Source organism: Lepisosteus platostomus, chromosome 9 (assembly GCF_059453375.1).
Source record: "Lepisosteus platostomus isolate fLepPlt1 chromosome 9, fLepPlt1.hap1, whole genome shotgun sequence".
Lineage (NCBI taxonomy): Eukaryota > Metazoa > Chordata > Actinopteri > Semionotiformes > Lepisosteidae > Lepisosteus > Lepisosteus platostomus.
This window is the reverse complement of record NC_142619.1, coordinates 43696843-43712265: the sequence shown is the minus strand read 5'-3', so window position 1 is coordinate 43712265 and position 15423 is coordinate 43696843. Positions and strand designations below refer to the sequence as shown.

The window sequence follows — 15423 nt, the reverse complement described above, 5'->3', positions numbered from 1 at the left end:
ATCGTGGTAGGCATTTTCATGGTTAACCTGTGAATTTACAGTATATCTTTCAGCAAGGCCCTTTATAAATGAGAACAATAAAATGCCATCATAAATAAACTGAAGTACATTGATAAAAAGAGAACTCTTACCACATCATACAAGAAATTAAAAAATGAATCATCTTTTTTCCTGATGTTTTAGGTTCATTTCAATAGGAGGCACTAGCTATTAGTCTTATACTGTACCTGTCTTGATTTTTCTTCCGTTTACCAATTGTGAATTAATGCTGAATAAAATTATTATTCTTCACTGTGCTTGGGAATTGCTGAGGCATTCTTTAAAATGTTATCAATAACCAATAATTCTTCAATTAATTACTGATTTGAGGATTGGGGAGCTCAGTAATTAGTAAACAGATCTACAGATAATTTTGAAATATTACCAACAACATGAAATATTTTGTTTGCAATTACTTCCAAAAACTGTGGAGTTATGATAAATAATTTAGAAATAACTGTGTAGAGGAATGAGTACTTGATTTGCAAAAAGTTATTCATGCAAATGTTGATTTTAATTGCTTGTTGTACAAAAAATACAGTAACTGAAAGGTTTCACTGATGCAGCTGATGCAGCTACCTACTTGAACTACTTTAATCATAATCTTCAATTGAATATAAAATTGAAGGGTTAAAATTCTTTCTCTGTACAGCATGTTCAGCAAAACACCAGCTGCAACATGAAATGTATCTGCTGCTGATAAGACCAGGGGCCTGCAGACACAAAGAATGCTTGTTTTAAGAATCCCGAAGAATATTTTTTGTCTAGAAGGCCAACTGTAACTACTTGCTTTTAGAAAATACTGATATAGCTCAATTACATAGACATCTTCTGATTAAAGTAGAAGTTTGTTTAACCAATATAAATTAATTATTATTAGTATTAGTATTAGGCTACATTGTTATTTGTGTCATAATGGATTTTTTTTAGTCTTTAATTATTTCATTCAAACTTATTTATAGTATTTTTATTATCCTATCATTAAAGTGTGAATGGGCCAATTGAGATGGGGATTACATTTTGCCAATAATATTACTATATTTTACCCTTTCTGGATAATTGATATTGAATTCTAGCTGAAGACAAGCCTTCTGGTAGAATCTAATGTCCTTCATTGAGAGCCCTAGACTTTGTTTTACCATATTTGGTATCACACCTTTTTACCTCAATAGCGAAGTCTTGGTACCTTTGGATCTTGTCAGCCAAGGGATTTTAAACATTCTTATCAACAGAAACTGCAATGCCAATGGTGTTAGCCCTTTTGCTCTTATAAACTAGAGTGGGAAAGTCCCGGAGGATATGTTATTTCATTAGCTTGATTAAATGTACTTGAACATTAGTACTTAAAGTGGGAGATTTTCTCACTCAGCAGTCCCAAGTCTTTAGAGAATGCCTTGTGGACAATTTTGTCAATGTTGTTCTTCCTCTAAAGGTGCTCAACAATATTGTGTACAAAGCACCCATCGACAATCTGCTGGATTGCACTATTGGGTGCTCTGGAGTAACAGTACTTGTCCACAGTCACATCTTAAAAGACTCCAAACTGTTGTTCTTTGCATGGAAGACTGCATGAATATCAACAGCAGTTTCCTTTCAAATCTTCTGTCTTCAAGGAAGAAACAGATCAGTGTGCACCCCTTGCCAGCACTGATAATTGATCATAGAAATAGCAGTTCTTTCTTCATCAAGTGTCTTGATATATAAAGGGAGTCAGTGGCACTGGGTTACATCACCCCCTTGTAAACTAGATAGTGTAGAATTATGCGGCAACAGAAGGCCTAGTCTTTTAGGGAGTGGCAGTGTGTGTGGCCTGAGGCTGTGAACAGTGATCGAAGAGAAAACTACATTCATCACATCCTGTATATACTAGACTCCTCGCTGGGATAGGCTCCAGCTGCCTCCCAACCCTGAATTGGAAAGAGCGGATAGAAAATGGATGGATGAACATTGCTCCTTCAGACAGGATTTCCTTTTTAACTATCCAACACAATCAAAAATCTACACTTTCTGACTAAGTCATAAAATACTGAGCATCAGAAAAAAATTATAAAGAAATTAATTTTATTTTTTGAGTAATTGATCCTTCACAACATTGTAAAATAATCTTTATTTTGAGGGACTTTGAGTGATGCATGATGAGTAAATCACCTCATTACTGAGAGAGATGACTGAACATATCCATCCATTCATTTTCTAATCTCTTTATCCAATCAAGGCTTGGGGGGGACATGGAGTAAATCCCAGCAAGCAATGGGTACAAGGCAGGATACACCCCTGACAGTATACCAGTCCATTGCAGGGCACTGCAAAAAAAAACATACCAGGGCCAGTTTTCCCAAAAGCCAATTAACGTGCCACTAGGTCTTTGGATTGGAAACTAGAACACCCAGAGGAAGCCCATGTGAACACAGGAAGAACATACAAAATCCATACAGGCAGCACCCCTAGGAATTGGGCAAAGGGCTGCAGAGATGTGAGGCAGCAATGCTAACCACTGCGCCACCTAAATGAACATATGTGATGAGGATATTAAAAAAGTTTAATGTCAAGTCTGGTGACAATCGAGAAAGAAAACACATAAAGGAATCAATACGCCCAACTTATCAAGACTTATAACACTTTTATGATATCAGCATGTTGGAGGCTAGACTAAGTCAGTACACTCTTTGGAGCATTCACAGCTAGTAACTTCTAATTTGGCAAGACATTACAGCCAAACATTGTCAATAAAGGATAGGCCACAATCTAGAAGATCATAGTTCACAAGACTTTACCAACAAGATGTCAACCTTATTGCATGGAACTAAACTGAGCAATGTCCTGTGTATCATACAGTATATGTACAAATTGTGTTAGCAATAGTGGCCACTCTTGCTACTAGTCTGAAACTTAAACAGCAGACCCCCCCAAATATGACAAATATTAATCAGCATAACAAGTTGACTTTGTCATGTTTGTTCAAAACATGTCCGTTCATGTCCTATAAAAATATCTTTTATCTCATAAGAGCACTACATATTTGTTGGTTATAAATTACACATTTCTTATGATGCTCAGTAAATAAATGTAAAAAAAGTTCATTTAAGTTTCAAGTGAAATAAAAAATGTGAGATATAATGGCATGTTCTACCAAATTATACTTCTGAAAATGTTGTAATAGAGAAAGAAATATAAGCTAAGGTTTCTCCATTGCAGCATATTAGTGTGTTATGGGAATAATTGTCTTAGATACCATTCCGTTACTGCCTTAGGGACATCTAGCATTATTATAGTCCACATGCAGCATGTTTTGTGAATTCATTGTATTAAGTATACCTGATACAAGTATTCATAGTTATCAAAGGTATCAATAAAGACGATATAGACGTTTTCTTCAAAATGAACACTGAAACACAGACAATCGGACAGCAGTGGAAACTATGTAGCAGTAAATTAAAAAAATAAAAACAGCAATACATGTTTATCCAAAGGATTGTGAATAGGCCAAGCTATCAACTAGCAACTAAACAAGATAGTTTACCAAACCTACCAAACATTATAGATGGGTCAAATGGCCTCAACTCATTTGTAACTCTTCTTATGGTTCTATGCTTTTACCACTTGAATGTAACTTTATGTAGTATTATGCTGTCTGGTTCTGGTGCCTGGTATGCTATGTGGTTGAAGATGCAGTCTAGTTCTACTTAGAGGTTTTCCATTCCAGTATTGAGCAGGGCCAACCTTGCTGTGTGTCAAAGTTCTGACAAGGTGAGACTGCTACTGTAGGTAGTAATTTTGGTGACTGAAGGCACTGGGAGGATTATGCTAATTGGGTGAAAACCTCTGCTTTTTTGCCCTGTGTTTTATCAGTGTTCACATTCTCCTTGTGTTGCCCTTCTGTGTTATGGTGTGTGATAATCTTCGGAAGGGCACAGGGGAGAATCCAGCTGGTGCTAGTTTTTACTCTCCCTGTTCAAGTGATTATGTTGGACTGTGTGAATGCACATAGTCTGCATGTCACTAGACAGTGTCAGTTCCATGGCTGAAAGCTGTAAGGCCACATTAAAGAGAACTGAAATCCATTTAGTTGGTCGACTCATTTCTAGAGCCCCCAGGTGTTTATTTTTCAAAACAATGTGATAAAGCTCTAGCAAGCAACATCACTTTCAAATAACAATTTCCCATTTCACTGAAATAATTATAAAAATAATAATAATAACTATTGAAATTATTTTAAAAGAAAGATCACAATAATTTAGATGTAAACAGGTTTCGATCTCAGGATTCCCTTTATATTTATTTTTAAAATACTAATTATTGAACATGTCAGTAACCAATAATGCAGACAAGTATTAACACCATGAAACTTAAGATTTTAAGCACCAAAAAATTAATTTCACTTAATTTACGGCATCCATTTTGAAGACTCCGGAGAGTAAAATGTTTTCGAGTACCTAATATGAATATTTTGTTTTATTGGCTACATATTAAAATATAATGTGCATTAAAAAATTATGGCAAACTGAGGCAGGAATGAAATTAATTAAAATAATTTAAAATTAAATATTGGGGCCTCATTTAGAATATTGTGTGCAATCGTTTATAGAAATAAATTCCTGCTCTGGAATCACTCTGGGCTTCAGTAAGTTATCTGTGTTAAATAAGGTATCAGTGCATCTGCTTCAAAATGATTTTTTCATGATACCTTTTTTAGGTACCTTATGATACCTTTGCCAATTCAGTGCAGTTGCAAGTGGAAAGTTTCTTTTTATTGTATGCTCAGTGAGAAACATCTTTGAGGTTTGTGTTGTAAGCAAATAGCTGTGGAGAATGGGAATTAGGATATTATTATCTGTGGCTGTTTCACAATGTCAGAAAGAATAACCACCTAATTCCTCTTTGTTTATATAAGTGTTTATTATATTGTAACGATTGTAGTCCCTCCCCCTTAAGGGCGCTCCGGCTCTTTCACTTTTGAGTTGATTTTGTGCACCTGGTCCCGGTTCCTGCCTCCCTATAAGACCCAGACGCTCACTCTGTTCCGGGCTCTGCATTGGTTCCCGTACCAAGCGAGTCCGGGATCTGAACGTCTGGTCTAATTTCCCCCTTTTTCCCCCCGACCCTCCACCGGATTCGCTCCGGTTTTTAATCCTGTTTGTTCTCGTCTCGGATGGACCGCCCAGCTTTGGACCTTTTGCCTTCCTCTTGGATTTCCCTTTGGACTCTGATTTGGATTGTTTGCCTGCGCACCATGGACATGCCCCCTGTTTTCATTCCCGACTCCCGCATGCTTTTTCCCCCGTGTTTTCCTCACTCTACCCCGGATTGTGTCGTCTGCATAGGGTCCAGAAAGAACTCTTTCGTGACATATAAATCAAAACATTTAAGATATTAAAAGCAAAAATCATTCATTAGTGGTGTTCACACATTCTCCTAGCACTAAAGAATGGATTATTTCGTCCTAATATTGTTTATTTACAGATCTCCACTAAAATTTGCCATTCGGATTTTCATTTTATTCCCCTTTTCACTCCATTTATTTGTTTTCTACTTTTTGTCTGCCCAACCCCTTTGTCATTGATATCTATCTCTACCCTATGCCCCTGACTCCACAGCCTAAATATCATCATGATATCAATCTCTGTCTTTACTTTATCAGTTCACTGGGGGTACAGCTCCACACTCTAAACTCTAAATTATCTCCTGTGCTTTATATTACTTGGATATACTGTATTATTTGTAGACTTTATAATTATATGGGGGGGGGTTTCATTCTGGTATAACAATAAAAAATTCTAACAGTAAATTGCAAGACTACTTGACGACTTGTAGAAATCAATCAAACATAATGACTTACAGTGTTACACTCAGATTCTAAATACACAGTATACAAGACACAATTTATTGTTATAACACCAAAACATGCATAACAAACAACAGATGCAACAGAATATTTCTGTGAAATGATCTGATGTGATATGAAAGACTGATCACTCAGGGATTTTAAAGACAAGAGTTAATAACTTCAGAGTTAAAATACACTGACTATAACATATGTTATGTTCTTGCTCATAGGTTTTATCAGTCTCATATAATAACATCACATTCATATTCCCAGATACAAGTAAATATACATTTACTATCATGAACTAAACATCAAAGTTATGTTTGGAATAAAAGTTCAACTCTTGAGAATTATAATGTGAATAAAGAAGTTTTATACTCAAAGATCCATTGCTCAATTGACCACATTTCCTTGATAGTTCAAACTTCCTGCTGAGGAGATGAAGCTGGGCTGGGTTGGTCAGTGGTCTGTGGTCCGACTTGACAGCTGCTTGCTCTGTGTGGGAGTGTCTAGTGCCAGAGAAAAGAGGTTGGAAAAGACACATGGTTAGTAAAGTCAGATTACCAGTTTAGTTGGAAAGACATGAAGAGCCAGTGAGCTAGCCAACCAAAATGAGTGAAGTTGTAACTTTTAAGGTACAGCATCAAACTAATAGTTTGTAAATGGCTGAGGTGCTATCAGGTATAGTTTTGATACCCACCTGCATACACCTGTATCTCTCATTTGGTGGATCTTGCATTGTATGATGAACAGTGACTTTGGACCCATGGTCTTGGGTAGAAACAGAATACAGACTGCATGTGTGCTTTACTGTACAGTATATCATTACATTGTAAAGGATGTACAGCTTTTAAAGGTACTTAAAAGTACTTAAGGTACTTTTAAGGCAAAATACTTATGGGAAATACTGGAAAAGTGTTAAGGAAGATACAATAGCTACAAACAGCAATGCTGTCATCAAACCCTATGAGACCTCCGCTTATAGCTTCTGTTTAGTTTATTGAACAGCGACAGCCCTCAGCTCTTAAGCTGTAACCAAGTTAGCTAAAAAGCTCATTTACATCAGTAGTCCCTGGGCAGGCTACAACCAATTAAATACAAGACATAGACATATAAAAAGCATATTAATCCATATCATCTGATAAATAGCTATTGATCATCACAAATGGTAAAGTGCTCATTAAAAAAATAAAAACAAAAATAATGGCATGTTAAATTAATCAGTACAATAGGTCCCCAAATAACATCCTTAAAAGGTTCCATAAAACAGGGACATTAACTGAATCAACATTAAGCTGGGAATTATTTTGCATAAGAAAAAATAGAAATAGGGGTTAATGGAAACCAGGAGGCCATAAATATTCCCCACAGGATGTTAAGTATGGCATATTTCTCAATAAGAATGAATGTATTCAACAATTACTGGGACCAGAATATAACAATGTAAGTCTACAGTAGTGTACGATCTGAAAGTTAACAGAACATTCACATCTGCATTTGTAAACAGAATAATTATTGTAATGGCTTATTAAGTTGGGCATTTAAATATAATTTAAGCTTGTTTGAAATGTTTTAGAATCACTTAGAATTTGAAAAGTAACAAATGTGATGAGTGTATGTGTGTGAGAGAGAGTAAGCTACTAATAATAGTACTATATAATAGCAGTACTGTATGAGTGTGAGTGATTAACAACATTTTTAGACATGAGTCTCATTTAAACATTGAACTTAAATTTTCAATATTTTGAATTCATAGTGTATCATGTACACACAGCAGAATTTGTTTAAATTCACCTTTTACAGTAAGTACAGCATAATACTACATAAAGTTACATTAAGGATTATATGTGTGATGATTAAAGACATATAATACTGTATAGAGTGAAATTACTATTTTTTGCATATCTAATGTACTGTAGTCACTGCTCTTCTTTAGGTTTCAGTTCAGAGGACTTGAAGCTGGGGTATAGAAAAGACATTAAAATTACATAATCATCTTAAACACAGGCAACTATAAAATAATATATATTTAATGATTTTTTATGATACAAAGATATTTTGCAATGATTTAACTACAAATATGTTATTTTCATGTTTTAAGGGTGGAATTGTAGTCAGGGAATTTTTACATCCACTGTCACAAAAAGTCAAAATGGCATAAAATCGAAGAGAGATGTTAATCTGGGACTCCCTGTATGTCAAAAACTGCAAGAGTCACATTAGAAGACAATCACTTAATCAAGATCTTACTTTATCTAAATGGTATAATTTCAAATAAGCTTAAATATATAGTGTGGTTAATGACATGATTCCTAATATGGAAAGACCAGAATGATTATTAGCATAGTTTGGATTATTATAAAAAATCTAATTATTAATAATGACAATTTAAATTATAAATAGAAAGTGAATGACATGTTGTTAGTCATTAAAAGATACACCAGGAGAGTAATGATTACATGATATATGAATGAAGCAACTAACTCTGATCTAAGTGCCTCCGGGTACTGAGCCTGGGTTCTGCCAGTAAAGTGATTCAAGTCATATTGTGGTATTCTTTGATATAAACTAAATGAGATTTTGACCTCTTACTGTACCTCCAATATTTTAAAAGCCAGTTCAACAGATGATAAATGTTTCTCCCTTATCATTTTATCAATGTATTTGAAAGAATCCACATATAGTAGCAGGTTAAAAATAGGCAACGATGTCTAAAAGCTAAGAAATACGGAGCTGTTCCAAATCCAATTTCAACACATTATGCTTGGAAAAAGAAAAAAACCCAAGGCTGTTAATAAACATCCAATACCTTCCTGAAGAGAAAGGAAGCATTATATTGTGTTTAAATATGCATTGAATCCAAGTGTGGGGAGAATTTAGTGTAACTCTTGTGTGGCCTTGGAAACGAGTGGAATACTTAATGAGATTTTTTTTTTGTAAACAACACCTGAAACTCAACATGGGAATTCAAATCTCCATAATGATCTGTTTTCCAGAGGAGGTAAGGCTACTTGCAAATGCAATTAAAAAAAGATTAAAAGGGTACAAAGAAATGTAAGCAAAAATATATAGATTGTTTACTGAAAAAACAGACAATGATACTACTCTTTCTGATACAAATGTACACACACAAACTCATAAAATGTGTTTGCAACCCATTATTGTAAGATTTGTATTAATGAGTTTTAAAAGATGTATATGAAATTTCAAACCATTTGAAATGTAAAGTCTACCAGTAAGTGTATTTAACACTAGTATACTTGTTATATCTGTAGAAAGCAATGTGCTACACAGTTCATGTGGCTGTAATGCCATCTATTGTTTAAAATATGGAAAAGCAACCATAAAGTACTGTATCACATTAATGGTAACATGAAATGTTCACTTCTATTTGATTAAAAATATTAATACTTTCTATATACCGCTGTGCAATTGCTTTATGCAACATAGCAATGTAGAAAACTTTGTTCTGACGTTGTTCTTAGCTTAAAGAATGAAAAACCCAAAACTATTTGTTTAAAGTACTTCTCACGCTCAGTCTAATCTTATTTAGGATTCTCATGTCATCAAGGATTGCCATATCATTTATCTTGAGCTGTGAAGGAATTTCACAGTGCAGATAAACTTCAACAAGGATTTATAAGCTTTTGAAGAAAAAATAACAAAAATAAAAAACACAATGGGTGGTACGTGTTACATTATTGGTAGGGATGGACCCTACACAGATCCAGGGAACTCAAAGACTACCAACAGGATCAAACAAGTAAATCCGAGGTCAAAGTCAAAAAGCAATAGATCAAAAACCAGAAGGTCCTAAAACAAAGTTAACCGAGGAAGAATCTAAGAACTCATGGTCACAAAACAGGGCTAAAGTCTGTAGGCCAAATAGGGGAATGCAAAGAATGTCTCATGGGAAAACAGGAAGTGACACTCTCAAGTGAAAACGTAATACTGAGCAGGGATGACCCAGAGAGCTGGGCTTAAGTAGGCTTGGGAGGGGAGGTGTGGTGATGAAGAAGTGCTGGGATAGGTTAACGAGGTCTAGGTAGTCTGTCTGAGGTAGGTGCCTGTGGGTCACAAGCTCCCTGGTGGCAGGATGGTGGTACCGTAACAGTAGGTTGAATGATTTGTGCTCTTTTTGCTTTGCTCACAATATACATTGGTCTGTCACAAGCCTACACAAATTGGATAGTTTGTAATTTGCCTGCTGTAAAATGCCATGTGTATAAAATATTTCGAAGAAAGACTAATAATATGACTATTACACAGCTATTACAGTAATATGTGTTACACAGCACTCCACTGTTTCTTTTTTGGTGTGCTACTAATTTTTTAATACTACAGTATGTAGACAATATAACATGAAAGGTTATTATGCAGGTTCTCAAACACTACAAAAAGTTTTTCTAAACATTCTGCTTAAGTTGCTAGTTAAGTGCATATAATAACACAAAAAACAAAAATGCAAGCATAGTATTGGAAAGCACAATCATAACAATTCAAGCACAGTGCTTCGTAATGTAGTTATGACAGCAGTATGGCAAGAGAGTACAAAATGGGGATTGAATAAGACCAATCTATAATTCCTAGATAAAAACTGATTCACACTCTTACTGCAGACTACTAGCACGTAAAAAATCAATTAGATTTAAGTAAGATGTACTGTCCAGGAGGATCAATGGTGGAAATCTGCCCACTATTTTGTCACAGTTGTCTTTATAAACACTAACAAGCAATTTAAAAAAATGAACATCAACAATCAATTTCCTGTCTGTTGAACATTTCAAATTCTAGTTTGTTAGCAAGTGAATGTGTAAGATTCTACTATCTAAAAAAACAGACACGGGCTGTATAAATTAGAATTTATTAATTGTATTAATAAACCAGGACTGTTTAAATGTGACGTAACTGTCTCAATTCAATTAATGTCTGCTACTGTATATTTCTGGCTTATATGATGAATGTAACAACAACAGAATTCAAAGATAAAACGAGGTACTGTCACTGTACTTCTTAATTTTCTGTAGCACATCATGGCAGATCCCTCTGTCCAAACATTCACTTTTTCTAAGAACTAAAATTGTGTTTATAGGATACTCAATTTAAACTACAGAAAAAAACGAAATGATACTATCTATCTCGGTTACAATGAAAGGAGAGAGGAATTGCAAATATAAAGGTTATGATTTACAGTATTACAATTCATGCATAATCTGTGGTATTACTCTTTTAAGTGATTCTCGGGATGGATGGGTTAGTTTACTTATGCTAACATAAATAACCTAGAGGAATGTATATGCCACACTACCCTTCACAGAGCATCATTTATCATCTTGAATCTGACAGTAAACAAAAGTGCAATCCAGAGGAAACGATTAATCTCTCTTTGAGGTGAAAATACTCATATACTTTCACTTGCTAATTCTAAATCTCCAGATTTTAAAATGCTGAAATGCAGATAACAGATAAGTACAAATATCAAACACAATGGATCTCATGTCTGAGAAATGCTTGAGATTGCTTCTAAAAAGTCTACCACAAGCAGTTTAAATAAAGTACAGTGGTTGACTACAGTATATCTAATAAAACTGAAAGGAAATCTAGTAAGGGCTGATTAGGAACCATTGTCATCTATAAAATGAATTTAGTCAGTCACAACAGACTTTCCTTGCTGTTATGAGGTCTATTGTATAGGACATGTACTTCTTTCTGATAACAGTGTCAAGGCCTTTCTCATTCATGTTTCTATTTACTCTCACATCATTGCTCTACCTCATAATGTAATACTGTAAATAAAAACTTATTTTCCAAAAACCTTCAAAAGTGAAACAAAACATTTTATTATTTACTTTATTATTATCCATCAAGTGCTTAACCAAATCACTGTATTATTCCTAATATTAAAAGATTCCTAAACTTTTTGGTTGTGCAATACAAATTTCTCAGTTTCCAGAAAAGTCATTTCTGATCCAGAGGACAGACTGCCATCTATTGGTGAACTATTACCTGTTCTGAACAGTACAGACCTTCTAATCTAAAAGAAATATTATTAGAAAAATTAAACTATTTGTGTATTTTTTGCCTTTTCTTACATGTGCCAATGCATGACACAACGTTTTTTATGAGCAACAGCTTCTAAAAACAAACTCATTGTTCTATCATGCCAACAAATACCAAGAGTTACAAAGAAACCTTTGTGAGTTCAAACATGTTGTACAAAAATTACCTCATAACTCTGTAATGACATTTATTAAAGCCAAATAGCAGATGATGTTAATACATTAACAGTGTAGTTTGTTACTTACACAATGACTTTGTGTGTTGTGTGTATTGAATCTCCTATCATCAGTCATAAATGCATTAAAAATGTTCATTTGTATTGACATTTTGCCCTTGTTTCATTGTTAATTATTAATTAATCTTTGGGGGGTGACCTGAATAAATCACATTCAATACTTTAAAATACTGTGCTTGCATCAAATCTCCAAACTATAAGAGTTCAATCATAAACTATTGAAATGCTGTTGTTTTCTTCAGAAAAACACAAAGGGTGTTCAAACAAACTAATGCAAGGTTTATGTACAGTACATTACTGAATGCTGAACATACTGTATACCAACAAGTATTTTATGCTTAATTTTTAAATGTTTTAAGTGTTTTATTCTAGCTTCATTGAATGAAGGTCTTCTTAAACCATGAGCAATGTGCAGTCAACAATTTTAGTTACTAAGTTAGGGGAATCTGTTCCTCATCATTCTTTAATGATCTAATGAGTTTAATGATCTAATAAGTTGCTGTAGGTGTGACTGAATATCAATGGACCCCAGATCTGGATGACCTCTGAATGAGACCAAACAAGAAAGAAACTATTCTCTACAATACATATTGAAAACAATTTTAGTATGTAATTATTAGGTTTTGATTTCAGGCTGTTAGGACACAAAATGTGTTACTTTGCAAAAGGTGTGTATTTCTATAGGTGCTGTACAGTAGGAAGGTCATTAGGTTTTGAAAATGAACAAGTATTCCATGCCCAAAAGTGAAGAAAAGAAACACAACATTTCTTCAGCTATCTACTTGAAGGTTTTGAAAATGGTGTATTACGGTAGCATGCTGTTGCTCCTATATTTTTGACTAAAATGTGTATACTGTATGTGCATGTAGATGAAACATCATTCATAATTAAAGTTACCAAGAAAACAAAATAAACACTAGAAATTATGGCAAATATCCTAAGTCTATTGAGGTGACTGTTTAAAAAAGAAAGCTGTCTAAAACTACAGTATGTTTCATTCTGTCTGACATATATTTCATCAAGGCTAGAAAAATATACAAAAATGTATGAATTGACACTCATCCACTTCTGTGGCACAGATAATGGCCAGAAGGAAGAATATGCTCAGGAAAAGGAAACCAAGACACTCGGAGGTATGTCTTGGGAGATCCCATGACGGCACAGAGCCAGATGAAGACCCACTTAAGAAATGGGATATAAATTAGTGTGAACCCACTGATTCTCTGTTGATCTTGTTGTATTGCGGATGAGGCTTTCACTTACTACAGCTTCACCTGGGGAAATCAAAGGATAGCTGACAGTAAACAAGAAACAAGATTTTAACCCCTGGTCAAACACCAGACAATGAGGACATTCCAATTATTGGAATATCATTGATTGACAGGTGGTATATGAGCACTCTGGAGAGTGTACACCACTTCTAAAAAGTAGTGAATTACAGTTACAAGTTATGTGCAAAAAAAGTTTTTAAAATCATACATTCTAAAATATTGTGTGAAAAGAACTTTAAAATTCAATGAGTTCCAGTAATCTCTATATTTTTAGTATAGTTGGTATGTAAAGTAATACATTTAATTGTAATAATACATGTATTGTAGTAATTGTAGTAATACATGGCCAGCAGCCATATCACTCTGCAACTCCCAACTGGCAACCCACTGAAGCTGCGTACCCCAGCCGGGCGCTCTTCGGCAGCAGTGCCAGGCGAATGCTCTACACTGCCCCCACCTGTGTGGCATCCCGCCGGCATCGAATATCCTGCCTACATCCAGCACACAATCCCACAGCCCCCGCTGCACCCGGCGAGTGCGCCTGCTGCGTCGAGGTGGAGTCTGGTGGTCTGCCCCTCAGATCCCCCTGGCCCGGTGAAATCTGGACCTGGCTGCTCCCCGGACTCCTCCGCACTCATCCTCCTTCCATCGTCCCCTCACAAGCCCTAAAGGGAGCCAGGCGGTCTCGGTGCAGGACCACCACCCTCCCTCGCTTCCCGAACCAGACATGGTAGCAGACCTCCCCCACAACCTCCAGGACCTCCCCAGGTCCCTCCCCAGGTCCCTCCCAGGTAGACGCCAACTTTGGGCTGAGGCCCTTGTGGCGCCGCGGGTTGTAGACCCAGACGAGGTCCCCAGGTCTAAAAGGGGTCCCCCTGCGGGGCAGATCGTAGTACCACTTCTACCATACCACCACCTGAGTCATGCGGCTTCGGGCAAAGCTGTGTACTCGCAGCATCCACTGCTGCATGTCCTACTCTTAATCTGGCCCGTCTGGCTGTGCCAGCACTCCTCCGGGCAGCGAACATCATGGCAAATCCACCGGGATGCACCCGGTAGACTCCTGCTTGTTCTCCGAAACCAGGATGGCCAGTTGAGTGGAGAGCATCCGGTTAAAACGCTCCACCAACCCATCGCTCTGGGGATGCAGTGGGGTGGTCCGCATTTTCTTAATCCCCAGGTGCTGGCACAACCCCACAAACACCTGAGATTCGGAATTCCGCTCCTGGTCGCTGTGGAGCTCCTCCAGCACCCCCAGGCTGACAAACATTCCCTCCAGCAGGGCATCAGCTACGGTGGACGCGCTCTGATCCAGGAGGGCATAAGCCTTGGGCCACCTCGTAAAGTAGTCCATCGCCACCAGCAGGATATAGCAGCTGCTCTCCTTTGTGCGCAGATACGGGCCCAGCACATCCACCCCCACCCGCTCCATGGGCGCCCCCACCTGACGTTGTTGGTGGGGCGCCCGTGAGTTCCTGGGGGGACCCTTCTGGCAGAACTGCTCCACGGCCCGGTGACAGAGACCCGAATAGAAGTGGCCCTGGAGATGCCGCAGAGTTTTCGTAGAGCCGAAGTGCGGCGGCACCGCAAGCTGCCACCTGACCTAGCCGCTGGAGCATACCCACCACTCCCAGCGCAGCACCCCGTCCCTCACCTCCAAGGCCTCCCACAGTGCACAGAGAGCCTTCACGGACTTTGGGTGAGGAGCGAGCTCCTCCCGCGCAGGCTGGGTCCCCACCACCTTCCAGCAGAGCACTGGCCCGATGTTGGGGTCTGCCTCCTGCTGCTGTGCCAGATCTGCTAGGCCCACACCAAACAGCCCGGTGAAATGGAACTCTAATAAGTAAAGTGATTCTTAAAATGTAGAGAGCTTTGCAAAAAATAAATTGGTGCTTTTAGAAAATATATTTCAAGGATGTAATTGCTGTGCTACATTACGTGCAGAATTTTAGAAAACAGTGCATCAACAAAGTACACTGTTTAGGTTACTTTAG

General features: G+C 37.0%; 1 long non-coding RNA gene across 1 annotated transcript; it reads right to left on the bottom strand.

The window, feature by feature from the left end:
- Nucleotides 1-5900: 5900 nt before the first annotated feature.
- Nucleotides 5901-15361, bottom strand: LOC148655046 (uncharacterized). Its single transcript, XR_015941176.1, has 2 exons — nt 15084-15361; nt 5901-6372 (listed from the first exon to the last, which is right to left on the bottom strand). It is a non-coding gene; the product is annotated as an uncharacterized LOC148655046 (long non-coding RNA).
- Between the last annotated feature and the right edge of the window lie 62 nt (nt 15362-15423).